Below are 14,865 nucleotides of genomic sequence, written 5' to 3' on the forward strand. Positions count from 1 at the left end.
CATGCATCAAATTATATTCAAATGGATATTAATGTTATTTGTAGTGACTCGAACTGTGTCTCATGGCAAGACAAATATATTTATTTATGATATTATTATTATTATAATAATTATTATTATTATTACATAGTTGTCTTTCTTTATTTATTTTATTTATTTTTATTCTTTAAAAAACTAAAGAATTATAGATATCATTTTTAATTGCATGCTTTCAAATTATTCCAAAATGCCTATATAGTGATCTCCTTAGAATATATGCCCACAAAAAAAAAATATCATAATACAGAAATATATTTTGTCTCTTTAAATGAATAGATAAGTATTCTTCTAACCTTCCTATTAAATGTTCACAGGTGTATCCCAAAGGGCATTATTTCAAACCTTCCTTCCTTCTTTTTAAAGGTATCTCTCAACCCAAAATTAGCAATGGCATAGGCAAAAGATCTGCAGAAATGTTAATGAATCCATCTGAGTCTAGTAGTCAGGAGTTGAATTACACTCACTCAGGAGCCTCAGGAAGGAGGCCTTCCTGCCAAGATTGCCCTGCCTGTTCCTGTGTTACCATTTTCCAAATAAAAAAGACAAAACACAAGCCTGTGTGTATCCCAAAAGCCATACAAAGACAGAAAAAAAAGAAAAAGAAAAACAAACACTTAAACTTCTGAGAGGCATTTTCAGGAGCTTTCTTCATTTGGTGTTAGATGTGCCATGACATGCCTTGTTTACATTTGAAATTGGGGAAAAAAGGACTTTCAGATCATCCAATTAAAGTTGTACCCCTCCAGAGACCCGATGCCCTTCCTCTCCTCAGCTTATTGGGCAGCACCCACTGAGAAAAAGCATTTGACTGCATTAACAGTAAATGAGGCCAACTTCGTTTTGTTCATTAAAGCACCATTCTGAAGATGATAAAATTGATAGTCGGCAGCATGTATTTCCAAATCTGTGCTCCTAATTTGACGTTTCTTATACTTGGGGAGATTGTTGGTGGTAATTGAATACATTTATAAAAACAAAAACAGATATTGTTACGGTTCAACTAGCAATATAAAAAAGATGTATGATAGCCTGCTATTTCGGCATTGTCTCCGATGATCATCGTTTAGGAGCACCTACTGTGTTTTTAATATCCTGTAAATCTAATTAAGAAGCAATACTGTGGTTTTGGGGTTGTGTGCAAACAAGTGTTGGCCCATGAAACTATTGTGGGTGTTGAAATTGAAATTAGAAAGAAACTAAAACAAACAAATCTGATACCTCATAATTGTCTGTGTCGAGACGTTAAAATCAATAACAAGGGTGTTTATTAGTTTAATCACTTTCCACTCACTTTGTTTGAGTTGTGGGGCTCATATCTCTCAGGCTCCCTCATGTTATTTTAAAGCAGCTGAAGAAGATTTAGCAGGTAGATAGAGAATTATTCAACCTAAACACATTTTAAAAAAAACAAAAAAACAATACAGATGGCTAAAGCGTCCCATCTGTTAAAGAAATGGTGCAATCTCGATCCTGAGGGTTGTTTCACTTTTAGACTGAATAGCATGTGGCTCGGCATAAACAGTATCCTAGCTTATAAAAGGCTTCACTGGTTTTACCATTTGTAATTAGCAAAAAATAGACACCAGTAATTCGCCCTCTCGTAATAGCCTACACGAAGTCATTAGTTCATCGCATTAGTTTGTAAAGTTCAAAGATAATTCTGGACGACGTAGGAGAGCCATACATAGCTCCGACTGATAATGAGGTTCCAGCTAAATGAGTGTGTGTGAGGAATAGTAAATGTGGATGGAAATGTCATGACGTTTGGAAGGAGAAAAGAATCGAAACTTTTTTCTCTGCATTGCCAAAGCAAAGTCACACGCTCACAAGCTCACAGATGCACACGACACCACACGCGCACGCGCACGCGCACACGCACACACACACACACACACACACATACACACACACAAAGGGGCAGGTTCCACTGGGGGGCATCCATCTTATGGTAAGCACAGCTGAACCATTAACCTCATTAGTATAATGGTCACACATGACTGGAATGCAGCTCCATGCTTCATGATGGCAAATTGATGCTGATACACTCCTAATGTTGCTTTGATAAATATAGGCAGGAACAGGGAGCTCACACAAAACTGGTATATATCATTGTTAATGAAAAGAAGCAACTGCAGCCATTAAAGCCTCCTGGCTGCTGATGGAGGTCTGCTTGCGGATGAAGCAGGGCTCTGGCTTTGAGGATAGAAAACGCGGCGCTGTGGCAAAGAAAATGATTGGAACTTCTTCAATCTGCTGAGATGATCAGAAGGGGGGGGGGGGGCATCGGGGGCTGTTGTTTTCATGGATCCAGTGAGTTTTTGACATACTTGCACAATTAAAACATGAACAGAGCTCACTTAACATTCATTCTATACTTCTAAGCTCAAAAAAACCTATAAAACCTGTGAAATCCACCTCCCCATGCACAGAGTGACCTGTAAATCCTTTAAACCCATAGAGATTCTTTGCTGCATTCGTAGCCTTTTGAAGCCAACCTTGGTCCAGCATATTGAGTCAGGCTAAGAGCCTTAGAGAGACAGTCAGTGTGTCCACGGTGCGGTGCTCAGGCCGTCTACCATGACGGGGAGCGCGTGGCTCAGGCTGCGTCCCAGTGTCCTGCAGGCACCCTGTTAAAAATGTCACTGCAGGGAACGAAATGGCCGCCCCGGGGCATCACGGCCCCCTTTTTTCCATGGAGATAGAACACAAATTGCATCCTGGCAGTCACGATGGCTCTCCAAATGTTAGATTTCACTATCATTTCCTCGGCGCAGTGGCCTCGGAGAAAATAAATAAAGAATATGTTTATAAATATAAATACATTCAGAGGCGGCAAAACGTGTCCGATAGGGCAGTAAATGATAACACAGTAGGGAGCCATGTGGAATGTGTGTTTATCCCTTTGGAAGGCAATGACCTCTATCCCTCCTGACATTTCCCTGCCGCCCATCCCCAGTCAACACCAATGGGGGTAGAGTGTGTATGTGTGTGTGTGTCTTACTACTTTACAAGAAGCTAACACAACATGCCCCCGAGAGGTACCCTTTTCAGCCCGAGCCATAAAAACCACCAGCTTCAGCAGCCTTTGGAATCATTCACGATGAAACATCAGCAGTTCGGTATTAAGTGTTTTTGATAAATCACTTTTATGAGAAATGCTCAGAAAACAAACCGGGGATAAACTGCGGTGGGCAACGGCGAGTGAATTGAAAGAGAAAAATGTCTCCACCGCATTCGGAAAGACATGTTCATTAGTCTTGCTTACTAACATATGGCGTGGGGATGAAACAGAGCTGCTCCTCCAATGAAAGTGTATCATAAAGATGCAAAAGCGGGCGCATCTTATAGGAATTCACAGCAGACAAACAAGACAAAACAATGAGCAAAAGAGTGTGAGGTGATAATATGAGATAGTGCGGGGTGGGGGGGCACAGGAAGTTGTTGTACCACTCCTCCTATTTGGCCTTTTGCCAAGGCTCCAGTTTGGGTTGGATCCCTGAAGCATTAGCATCACACATTCAAGCTGTTCCAACAGCCTGAACGCTAACGGGCTAATGGGCTAATGGAAAGACTGCATCATGGGCGCGGGCTCCGTCTCACCAAACCTGCATGATAACACAGAGACACGACAACCAGGCACCAAAAACTGCGCTATCACTAATGAATCTGTGGAAATACCAAGAATTAGACATATAAACCTGTTTTGCTCACATCTGCCCGGCTAATTTTAATTATGTTCGGAAAAAGTCAATCAAAACCACATTGTAATGTTGCTCAGTTGATTAATTTACTTGTTTACAGTCTCCAGTTTACTTCATTATTGCTAGTTCTGTAAAGCACAACCTGTAAACAGTCCTGTAGAAAAACAAGCTAGCTTTTGTACAGTTTTCAGTTTCTTTGCTAACACACAGGACGCTACACTGGCTATACAGCACATTAATTAAATTGGAATGATTTTTTTAATTGCAATATGTGCACTTACAATAAGGGTTGTTATTAATGGATTTATTAATGGTTAATAAATCATTTACCAATGTTTTATAGATCACTTATAAGGCTACATTTTGGGTTGCCAGGTTGCGAAAACCCCCATTTGACCACTTATTTCCAAAAAAGGGCTGCAGAAGATCTTTACCAAACAACATATCAACATTTATAACTGCTGACTTAATGGCTTACTAAAAAGTGAGAAATCCATGTGCATTAATGGATACTCAAGATTTGTTACAGCATTATTACCAAATAGAAAGCATAAACTCAGCACAAAATTGGTTTTCTTATTAATAACTGATCTATAAAGCATTAGTAAATGATTTATTGATCATTATTAATAAAGCCATTAGCTATGACTTATATGCCCTGTACTGTATAAAGGATGCCTTATTAGAAAGTGGTGCCCGATATCTATCTTTAATCATTTTATTTTGTATTTAAACAGAAGGAAGAACACACTTGTTATGTGTTACTCAACAAAACCTTTCCAGCAAACCTGTGTCAGAGCACTTTAAAAGAGTTTAAGTTATTGTATTTTCATAGCTGCTGCAGACGTACAGTCAAAGTATGCATCAAATTATCTAAACCTAATTTTAACTAATTCATTTTTTATGTATTTAATGGTGACTGGTGATGTGTTTGTATTTATAAACCCCCTTTTTTCGTGGCTCATTCATTCATTCAGTTATTCACTCATTCATTCATTAAGAGGCTCCATCAGTTGATCTGGACTTTACCAGCCTCTCGTGCAGTAACTGAGTGGACTGGTTAAGTTGTCAGTGGTGTAAACTACTGCTATCTAGTGGTGTGAGGATCCATTACACTGCAGGCGGAAGAAGTTTCTCCCACAGATGACAAGAGACCCCAGAGCTTCACTACACATTCATCTGATTTGTCACGCACAGAAATCAATTTTACAACTTAACACTTTAAATATACTATACTAGTTTTTTCTCTGAGTGTATATTTTCCAAGATTTTTTTTTCTTTCTTTCTGTGAAATAAACAAAAAAAAAAACTCCACTGCGTCTGCAACTGACAACAGCTGTCTCAAGTTTTTGTCCAAAGAAAAGAACATGGATGCTGAACCAAATTCCACCTGCTCCAACCAAATGAGGGAATATGTTTTCGGAAGAATGCTGTTTATCTCTCCAGTACTGTTAGGATCTGTGACAAGGACCATTGAAACTGGCTCAACATCTTAAACCATAAATGTTTTGTTTTTTTTCCTTTAATCTGTAACCTTCTATCACTTTGAACAACTATTACTTACATGAGTATCTCACATCACATAATCACAAATATAAATCTATAAACTTTTACACATGCTCCTGTTTTGGCTCGAACAATGTTGTAGGATATGATCCTTGCAAAGTGGGAGTGCACTGATGTTAAAGATGTAACTGCACTCACTCATGTCCACACTGATGCCAGATTACTTAACAGGCAGTAATCCTGCAAGTTTGCATTCATACTGAGTATCACATCCAGCGTATTAGTAGAAAAAAACATAATGGATCCTTTCATGATTCCTTCTGATACAAACTGTCACCATCTTCACCCACTCTGATACCCTCACGTCACCCAACTGCCACACCCCCAGCCGCAGTGACATCTCCATTGTCCCCCCTCCTTTCCTGTCCCCCTCCCCTGCTCTCTAACTGAAGTGTGGCGGGAATGAGTGATGAGCCAGTGTTTGGGTTAACGACAGGGACGGGGTGTTAAACCTGAAGTGTTTAATTAACCCCACAATGGGCCTGCCTGTCAGCCTGCGCCCATTCCCTCTTGATGGAGACTTCAGCTCACCCACCAATTCACACACACACACACAGACACACACACACACACACACACACATACACACACACACCAGCCCGGGAGAGGACGAGGGGAGGGGAGTAAAGTGATAATGCTCCGCCACAAACGCAAGATTGCTTTTTTTTTCTCCCTCTCCTTCTCTAAAGTCCATTTTCTGGGTCACTGCATTGCATTCATTACTGTCTTTGAAGACATTGGGCTGGGAAGGAATAATGCTTCCCTTTCACTCGCGCTGAGAGAGAGTCGAGAGTTGTGAGTACCTGAGTCAGGGCCAGAGGCCTGGGAGGGAGGAGAGGAGGGTGGGGACGCAGTAATATGTGACATCTTTATCTAGTTTTAATTTCAGTCATAAATATCGAATGCTTTATTTGCTCATCTGCAGCTGCCTCCACTCAGTCAGTGTTTGTGTCTCTTGTCTTTTTTCTTTTCTTTCCTGCTCTGCCAGCACACACCATGTTTCTTATGTCATAGCTCGGGGCCAAAGCAATAGGATTAGGTAACGATTTTTCCATTTTCAAATGAACTCCAAAATGGACTTTAGCCGATAGAAACACTAAAAATTCAGACTGTGGATCCCCTCCAGATTGAATGAATATGAATAAAGCATGATTTAAAATACTCTTGTCCTGGACCTACATTAACAATCGCATGAAAGGGAGCAGACAGGGAGGAGAGAGGCTAGCGGCCGTTCTGTGAGAGGGTGACACGGAGCATTATGGGAGTCATCTCATCCCCTGGGTGAATCAATAGGTGCCATATGACGGTGGCTCACCCATCAACTGGCGTGGTTCTGGGAGTGCTGCTGCTGGAAATTTGCTTAAAGCCTACACCAATTAACTTCAACATGACAGATTCAGGCAGCCAATGAGTGAACGCTTTGCATTCTGCCGCCTGCCTGGCTCCGTGGGTGCAGAAGGGAAACCTCAGCTGTTAGACGGATGGTGAGATGCTTTTGTGTGTGTCACAAGCATCAACCCTTGTGCATTTGCATGCAGTTGTTTAAGTGTGGTGCATGTGTGTGTGTGTGTGTGTGTGTTTGTGGGAGGGGAGGTGGTGGTGGTGGTGGTGGTAGTGGGGGGTGGGGGGTAAATCTGCAGTGATTCAGGCCCTGCTCTCGCTCCTTAATGATGATGTCAATCTGTGAAAATGCACGCACACATTGGAGCTGTCAGGGCCTCATCAATCAGAGAGGGGTTTGTCAAAGGAGCCCAGGCCCAGATTAACGAGGCGGGGACAATGACGGCAGCCCATTTGCATAGAAAATTACCCTCATCTTTAGGAAAGTGATAGCACCAAGGAACAGAGGCTGACAATGGGGATGTTAGTGGCATTGCAGCCGTGTTAGATGCTGTTGTAGCAGTTATTGAGGAAAGAAAACACTTTGATCTCTGTTTTTGTATCTAATTTGACTGTAGGAGCGCAATTAGAGGATGTGACTGTTAATGTACTTCATGACATTGACACTTGAATACAAGCAAAGCACATGTTTTAGCATTTCAGCTGTGATAAATGGATTTAATAGTTTCAATAAAGGTGTTTTTGCACTTTTCCCTGCTGATGCCACACTCAAAACTCCCCTCAGATCACACCACTAAAGTGTTGTCCCCCCACCGTGTCCATTTGCTTTCCTGCCCAAATGAGACAGTGATGAATCAAGTGGGTTTTAGCTCTGTTTTTATGAACTCCTCCAAGAATACACGCCGAGTCCATCTCTAGCTGCAGCTCCAGCGAGCGCTCCTCCCTCCCAGCTCGCTCCATTGTCAGGAGGAGACAATGGTTAAAGCTACATATTAACTCGGCCTGTTGTTCCTAGCTATTCGACTCTGCTGCCATCTGGCTGAATTGGCTCCTCTCTCTCTGACATACAGGACAGTAAGGGTCAGGTCACCTGCAGGGACAGGCCAGAGTACATTAAGGAATAATGGTTGAGCTTCAGTGTGTGTGTGTATTCATGTGTGCGTGAAAGAGGGAATCAAAAGGAGAATTGTTTCTGTTGCTCATGTAGAGAAAGTGTGTGGTGTGGGAACTGGAAATCAAAGACAGTTTGTGTGAATAACAAAAATTGTGTGTGTGTGTGTGTGTGTGTGTGTGTGTGTGTGTGTGTGTGTGTGTGTGTGTGTGTGTGTGCTGGGTAAGTTTGTGCACCCGTGGACACGAGCATGCATTTACATTTGCACCTGTGTAAGAAAAGAAACTGACCACGTGCAGTATGTGTCATTGTGCTTGTCCTTTCAGCACCACAAGAGAAAGTGTGTGTGTGGTTGTGTGTGTGTGTGTGTGTGTGTGTGTGTGTGTGAGGTGGCAGGGGGCCTTCCTCGCTGAGCGAGAGCAGGACAGTTAAGGTGTCACCGCCATGATGGAAAGGGTCCTCCTTCACAGGAGGCCAGCAGCTGCCAGGTTTTCAGCAGCTTGTGCCGAGGCCTCCACATAAGTTAGTGGTCAGAGATTTGGATAATGTGTGAAGAAAACCAGAAGATTTACAGTGGAGGTCAAAGGTGAGAGGTCAAAGTGTGGAAGGTCAGAAGATGCAATCTCTTGCACACACACATACACATTTAAATAAACAGAAGCACCTCTGAAAGATAATGTTAAACAATGCTGTAATGCCGTTTACTCACTTTTTCGATCTCCGCAGGAATTTCCAACCCGAATGTATTTTTTATGTAAGTGTCGACTCTCTCAAACTACAAAAACACATACATGTATTTCCTCACTTACTTCAAGAGGTGGCATGGTAGCTACATAAATATTTTTTCTTTTATTTTCCCTTGTCTTGAGATATCTGAGATTTCTTTCTCCAGCCTAACACAAAAATAGGAACTTTTTCTTTGGTATAATGTATTTTCTGTGAGTCTGTGGATTATTCGATTATTAGGAGTATTGTTTGTGGTAAGACTCGCTGTTGTACAATTTTTCAGTCCTGTGTACACAAATTAAGTTTCAGTTTACCTCTGTTGTATTGGGGCGTAGTCTGACATTTCAGCAGCAAATACCTCAAAACAAAAAAACCTGCCGGGCTGCAGCCAGAATCTTCATAAATATTGATCGGTCATGAGTCCACCTAACCCCCACCCCAAAAATAAAGTACCTTATTTGAATTTGTTATATTGTATTTAACAAGTCAGCTGGTCGATTATATTTTTTGTAAATTTTATTGAAATGGAGCAAATGCAAAATTCTGAAATTCCTCCAGAAATAGCTTATAAACTCAACAACTAAACTAATTAAAAGTTGTGTCTCAGAACATTTCTGTGTCTATTTTTCCTATTCTAAAAGTTCTTTCCAGAAAAACTTCAGAAATCCGTTATCTATTTATTGATTTATTTTGTTGGCATTTAAGCGGAGAAATTTAAACATACTGGGTCTGGAATCAGGTAAAAAAATTTGCACGTTTTTAACTGTAGGATATTAACTTCCCCAAGGTTACTAAAATCCCCAAATTTCCAGAAAATATGCAAAACTTTGACCTCTGTGTCCTCAGTGGTACATATAACTACAGCCCTGCTATCTGCATGGCTAGATACCAGTAGATGTAAGCAGATTTTTTTTTTTCTTTTTTGGGTGAACCGACCCTTTAACAACAAATATTTTTATATACACCTTTACAAACAAAACCAAAGAGCACCGCCCTTCAGTTTTCACCTCTTTAACATTTTTCACATTTTAAAAATCGAATAAGAACCAAAAGTAGATGCTTGGAACCTTTCCTCTGTATTTCTGAGCTGAACTTTAAATCTACTTAGAGAAAAGTAACAAACTGTATTTAAGGCCAGTAAATAAATAAATAGCCTCATTAATCACCTCTAGATCAGAGTCGACACTTAAACACCCTGACAGTCGACTTGGCATCCCCCCTTATTACACTGTCATGGACCAATAAACACCCAGGCCGGGGCCACTCCACCAATCAAGCATCTGGCATCTGCAGGTCGTTAGGGAGGACGACGAATCAGATCCCTCGCTCACGCAGGGAGGAGGGGGGAGTGGGCGCCGTGCCCGGACCCTCCTAATCTCACCAATGGGAATGCAGCACTCCTTGTAATCCAATTAAAGGAGCGTAAGCGGTTTGTTAGACACTGTGTGTTAATGTAAGCACTATCCAATATACTCTGGGCTGGTAACAGCATGGCTGGGGATACACTTTGGTCCATGGAACATAGGAGTAGTATACAGCTGGAGGGGCTGCTGTGGTAATATCAGGATCAGCAGATTTCCATGGTATTTGCTTTGGCCTTTTGGAGTCTCATTTGTACCATCTCAAACCAGGCTTGTGAATGCAGCAGAGGGAGGGGGGGGTGGAGGTGGGGGGGGATATAGCACTCAGAATGATAATACTGCTGACCTTTGGTTGTTCTTCTTCAGGTCTGATGACGAAGGCAAAAGAGATTAAAAGAGAGGAAGAATGAGGAAGGTCATTCACAAAGTCACTGCACCTGTAAAGTATATACTTTAGGCCTATGACTGTGTAATGTATATATTATTGTATTGTTTGAAGAGAGGATGCACAGAGGCCCCCAGAAAACTGAGTGGGATGATTGCGTGATTGTAGTCATATTAGCTATTTCAGCTCTCATTGTTATTCAGGGCCATTCCCTCTGTAATGCAAAGTTGTGCATCTTAATTGCATTTTCTAGGAAGCATTCAATAACTGTATATTTGTACCATTTGCAGTCGTTGCAGACGTAAAGACGAGTGTTTTCTCATACCAGCACCTCCCATTTCCTCCGATCCAGCAGTTGCACGTGAACATGCCGCATCTGACATGGAGGAACTTAATCATATCTCCTTTTTTCTCTCTCCCAGATGCACCGAACTGAACTTAATTAGATGCTACATCACCTCGGTGAGGGGCTGCATGGCAAATCTTATTAAGAAAAAGCAGTGTGTTTCTCCGGCACTCACTGATTCCTTTACATCTTGGCATCTGTGGGAGAAAACCCCGCCGAGGCGTATTCTCCAGCCCCTGTAACTAATGACGGCGTTGCCCAGATCTGACAGTGAGCTGTGTCTGTATATTGTGCTTAATATCATAATAATAATGAGAGCAAATTAGAACAATCAATTTCCATGGCTGGTTGTTGATTGGAGGAGGAGGTGGAAGTGACAGGGGGTGATCCATCATCCTCGGCCAGTCACATTAAGGAGAGCGCTGTGGAGCAGGTGGGCTGGGCTGGAGGCCAGCCGCAGCCAATGGGAACGGGCGGGAGGGGAGGAGGGAGATCCATTACACCCAAATCAACTGCTAATGTAGCTGTGAAGTGGGTAAAACACAGATCAGAGGAGGGAAGAGAAGAGAGAGAGGATGACAGGGTTTCGCTGAGACTTATGACTGGTTCAAGTGGGCTCTCGAGTGTGTGTGTGTGTGTGTGTAGTTTGTCCCATTTATCTATCTATCCGTCAGTGTGTCCATGCATCCTTTAGCTACAACCACTGATATTTTAAAATGCATCCAGTGGAACCTCATCACTACTCTAAACTGAAGCTTGCACAAAAATATACAGCATTTTGTCCCCTTTTTCAGTGCGTGATCACACTCAGCATGAACTGAAGCTCGAGTCCCACAAGGGGTCACTAAAATCTCACTTCCGTTCCATCCTCCAGAGCTCTGTCCCTCAACTGTTTATCAGCACAATGAGGCATTTATAATACAGCAGCATCATGTGCTATTTGCAGCCTCAGAGCATAATACACAACCTAAACATGTGTGTGAAAATGCAGATTCCAAATCTCCTGCCATTAACCTCTGACCTCGTTGACACAAACACACACACATACACACACACAATGACCTAATGGCTGGTTTAACAATAAAATTAAATTTATAAAAAAATAATTAGCATGGCGCAGCAGCTCGGTTGATGACAGTCACTCCGCCTCATGGTTTTTAAATGTACAAACTGACCTCACACGCTCGCACAGACGCACACTTCATTTCCCTAACTCACTTTCATCACACACCAAGACCCAGAGTCATCGCTCAACAGTTAATGTCCCAGACTCCTGTCGAAGCTACTCGACCACAGCCAAAACTCCAGAGTTGAAAATCTGCAAAAGCAACATTAAAATACATTTCCACCTTCTATCAGCTAGTGTTGGAGTCTTTCTCTCTAATCCTGTTTCTGCTAAACGATGGCATGGGGCGAGTAGCCTATATTAGATTTCATCAGCAGCCATCAATCATGGCCGCACTTAACACGATCAGCTCCCCAGTTTATTCAGAGCGAACAATGGGGGACAGGCACGTCCCGCCTGCAACAGAGTAAATGAGGAATTTAAATACTGCACAAGAGACTACGGCGGCTCGGAGGGGGCTGACTGATTAAAGGCCACAATATCTACTTTTCTAGGCAGATGATCTGTCAACGGGATGCAAGAGGAGGTTTATTGAAATAATGGGCTGCTAATGTGAGGTTATTCTGCGCTCGCAGCACACACACACACACACACAAATGCTGGTGAGGATACTGTGGCAACATGTCTGTGCACGTGTGTACATGTACACACAACACACACACACACACTTCTTTTTCTCACACGTGCACACAAAACGTTTCCTGGCACAGCATCCCCTACTGTCTGGTATTGATGGGTAATTTATCAAATGACATCTCATTCACTGTTGAGAGGAAATTAAATCATGTAGTTCCAGATCCTGATTATGATCATGAGATGTCCCTCTTGTAAATTATGCTGATGAGATGTTCATTCCTTTTCTTTTTTTTTTTTTTCACAGCTTTTTATTTTGCCAGCCTCCGAGTCTCAATCTGGGGGTTTTCACCTAATTATCCTGTTAATAAGCGGATACAATGAGATACCGAGGACGGTAATAGAGATGGGACAGGCTGTGATGGAAAGGTCAACACTTGAAAATGACCAGCTACAAACCCAAGTCACGAGCAACATTGTGTGGGGGTATACATATTGTTCCGATATACACAGTGAAGGAAGGAATGAATAATAATTTATGTATAATGGGGAAGTAGAATTAAAAGTGAATATCTGCACATTCAGTGAACACTTGTAATTGTGTTATTGTAACTGGTGGCCAATTCTGAGTGTGTCTATTACAACCTCAAGTCTTGGCCTTGATCCAAGAAGCCCAATGAGCACCAAATGAGTGTAGACCTGACATTCATTAAGATCCATCAGGAGACAGAGAGATCAGTCTACTCATTTACTTTCATCAATTCAACTTAACTGATGAACCTGTTCTCAAATGAAGGCCCCTCTGTTTGATGGATTTAAAGAAATCAGCATCTAGACTTTTTTGGCATTATTTTTCCAAAGGTCTGATTATAAATATAGTAGTTGGTCACTTATTGATTACTGTTGATGATGAAGATTTGTTGCTCACTGAAGGCCGTCTCCAGTCACCCTGGCCCAATCATTTATGAGGAACTTTCCCGACCTGCAATTCTTCACCTGCCCACCAGACGCCCTCAGACTTTCCCACCTGTCTTGCAGTCCCTCGATTCACACACCCACCCATATTGTCAATGTTGCCATGTGCCTTTGCATAACAGCCACCAGATCCAGATCCTGATCCTGATGCTGATCCTGATCCTGATTGTGCTTCCTGCTTCCTGCCTCTCTGGACTTGTCTGCTTGTATTTTTTTTTTGGGACACTCATTAAGTAAAGTCCCTTTTCTACTATGAGTTCCTGTCTCTGTCTCTGCATTTGGGTCTTCTTCCTCCTGGTGCCTTGTACACACACCTGTGAAATCTGTTGGTGCTACATTTTAAAATATAATTTTATATTTTTATATTTATCACTTCTTTTGACAAACCAGTGATTTTAAATAATCATTAATATTAGGATGCTTTACAGCTTTTTCATGAACTCCTATTTGATGTCTCCCTTAATGTAAATATAATTTACATGAGAAACAGACAGAAACAAAGCCTTTTGTGATGAGCCTTAACTATAGCTCTGTGTGCAACCACCCGACCAGCAACAATAGTAAATGTTTAAAGCTGCATTAGTCAATATTTGTATTTGGATCGTGTTTCAAGTGATTGTGTATAATGTGAAAGGATGTGCTCCTAGTGACAACCCAACAGAGGATTATCACCTGACTCTGCAGTTCTCCTCAGCTCTGTGGAGCATTCAAGTAGCTCAGTGTTTTGGTTATACTGCCTGCAACTGTTTCACTTCAGTCTCAACACTCTCATCAGTGTTTTCAGCAGCAACAGGCAGTTTTCAATACAACAGATCTGTCGTAGTCCAACGACTAGCTGGTGAACATGTTGCAGCATTTCGCAGAGAAGAGAAGAGAAACGACAGCATCAGTAATTTCAGCGAATGCCCGAAAACAAGTGACAAAGCCTTCTAGCAGCTGTAGGAATTACGACTCTTATCCATCAGGAGCAAAGGAGGAAGTAGTGTGACATTGTTATTGAGCCACAAAGTCCGTAGAGGAGAAGAGGTTTGGAATGGGTCAACAAAATGTCGGGCTCTCCTACTTCCTCCAATGTTATAACCATGACTATGGTTATTATTGTAACCATGAAGATGAAGGCCCCATAATCTTTACAAATTAATAATTTTAACCCAAACTGCTTAGATCTTTCCCTAAACCTGACCAAGTCAACTTTGTGTCTAAACCTCCCAAGTTTTATGTTTGAAACATCTGTAACAGTTGTTCTGTCAATAGGAGCAACAAACCAGAAGTTGCTTATAGGTTCAGGTGTTCAAACTGGACTCCTGCAAGTTATTTACAGTGTTTTTCAAGGTCATTTTTGAGGTCATAACTGAGAGGTGTCTCTCAACTACAGTATGACCTCATAGTTGAGAGTTTATCACAAAAGATGATTTTAGATTGGTATCTAATTGTATTGGTGTGTCTCATAAACTTTGTTATCATTTGAAGAAAAAGCGTGTCTTTCCATTCTTCTTGTCTTCAGATTATTTTATGTGATTGCACAGAAGAAGTTTATCTACTTCTCTTTGTTTATGGTGTCAGCCCTGTGGGTTGCCTCCCTATTCGCAGCATAATTGATTTTTTACACAAAAGC

Source organism: Thunnus thynnus, chromosome 3, assembly GCF_963924715.1.
Source record: "Thunnus thynnus chromosome 3, fThuThy2.1, whole genome shotgun sequence".
Lineage (NCBI taxonomy): Eukaryota > Metazoa > Chordata > Actinopteri > Scombriformes > Scombridae > Thunnus > Thunnus thynnus.